General features: G+C 38.7%; 1 non-coding gene across 1 annotated transcript; it reads left to right on the plus strand.

Moving 5' to 3' along the window:
• Positions 1 to 1212: 1212 nt before the first annotated feature.
• Positions 1213 to 1316, plus strand: LOC127746200 (small nucleolar RNA R71). Its single transcript, XR_008007820.1, has one exon. It is a non-coding gene; the product is annotated as a small nucleolar RNA R71 (small nucleolar RNA).
• The last annotated feature ends 680 nt before the right edge of the window (positions 1317 to 1996 follow it).

A 1996-nucleotide genomic window follows, 5' to 3' on the forward strand; every position in this document is an offset into this window, starting at 1 on the left:
TTTGAAGCTCGTCATAGTCATCCCATCCCAGATCCTACTCGGAATACCACAGACAAGGTTTAGACTTTCTGGATCTTAAGAATGCTGCTAATTGATTTTAGCTTATACCACAAAGACTCTAATCTTGGATTCAGATGCCCCATTGTCAGAGGGGAGTCGATGTGAATCGTTGATTAGAAACCCAAGAGATATACATTCAAGCGTATTTTCATGTAGAACGGAAGTGGTTGTCAATCACATGTTCATAAGTGAGAATGGTGATGAGTGTCACATAATCATCACATTCATAATGTTCTTGTGTGCGAATGAATATCTTAGAATAAGAATAAGCATGAATTGAATAGAAGAATAATAGTACTTTGCATTAATACTCGAGGAACAGCAGAGCTCCACACCTTAATCTATGGTGTGTAGAAACTCCACCGTTGAAAATACATAAGAAAAAGGTCTAGGCATGGCCGAATGGCCAGCCCCCCAAAACGTGATCAAGAGATCAAAAGATGATCAAAAGATGTGAGTACAATAGTAAAAAGTTCTATTTATACTAAACTAGTTACTAGGGTTACAGAAATAAGTAAATGATGCAAAAATCAACTTCCGGGGCCCACTTGGTGTGTGCTTGGGCTGAGTATTGAAGCTTCCATGTGTAGAGGCCATCCTTGGAGTTAAACGCTAGTTTGTAACTTGTTTCTGGCATTTAACTCTAGCTTGCAACTTGTTTCTGACGTTTAATGCAGAATAAGGCAGAAAACTGGCGTTGAACGCCAGTTTTTGTCATCTAAACTCAGTCAAAGTATGGACTATTATATATTGCTCGAAAGCCCTGGATGTCTACTTTCTAACGGAATTGAGAGTGCGCCATTTGGGTTTCTGTAGCTCCAAAAATTCCATTTCGAGTGCAGGGAGGTCAGAATCCAACAGCAGTCTTTTTTCAGCCTCTGAATCAGATTTTCACTCAGGTCCCTCAATTTCAGCCAGAAAATACCTGAATTCATAGAAAAATACACAAACTCATAGTAAAGTCCAGAAATGTGAATTTTGCTTTAAAACTAATAAAAATATACTAAAAAGTGAATAAAACATAGTAAAAACTATATGAAAAAACAATGCCAAAAAGTGTATAAATTATCCACTCATCAGTGGTCCAATGACATCTTGGATAACTCAGACAGACCATCATAGAATACACATATGATGCTCTATTCTGGAAACATGTCAGAAGGACACCTTTTGGTTAATTGCTTGTATCTTTCCCAAGTCTCATAGAGGGATTCACCTTCCTCCTGTCTGAAGGTTTAGACATCCACTCTGAGCTTACTCATCTTTTGAGGTGGAAAGAATTTGGTTAAGAAAGCATTGACCAGCTTGTCCCAAGAGTTCAGGCTTTCTCTAGGTTGTGAGTCCAACCATGTCCTAGCTTTGTCTCTTACAGCAAAGGGAAAAAGCATAAGTCTGTAGACCTCGGGATCAATCCCGTTGGTCTTAACAGTATCACAGATATGCAAGAATTCATATAAGAATTGATGAGGATCTTCTGATGGAAGTCCATGAAACTTGCAGTTCTGTTGCATTAGAGAAACTAATTGAGGCTTAAGCTCAAAGTTGTTTGCTCCAGTGACAGGAATTGAGATGATTCTTCCATAGAAGTTGGAAGTTGGTGCAGCATAGTCACCAAGCATCTTCCTTGCATTGTTGTTATTATTTTCGGCTGCCATTTCTTCTTCTTTTTCAAAAATTTCTGTCAGGTCCTCTCCAGAGAGTTGTGCTTTAGCTTCTCTTAGCTTTCTCTTCAGAGTCCTTTCAGGTTCAGGATCGACTTCAACAAGAATATCCTTATCCTTGTTCCTGCTCATGTGAAATAGAAGGGAATCGAAAAGAAGAGGAATCCTCTATGTCACAGTATAGAGATTCCTTTATGTGAGTAGAAGAAAAGAAGAATAGAAGAATGAGGTAGAGAGAAAATAAAGAGAATTCGAACACAGAGAGGGAGAGTGGG

Source organism: Arachis duranensis, chromosome 3 (assembly GCF_000817695.3).
Source record: "Arachis duranensis cultivar V14167 chromosome 3, aradu.V14167.gnm2.J7QH, whole genome shotgun sequence".
NCBI classification, from domain to species: domain Eukaryota; kingdom Viridiplantae; phylum Streptophyta; class Magnoliopsida; order Fabales; family Fabaceae; genus Arachis; species Arachis duranensis.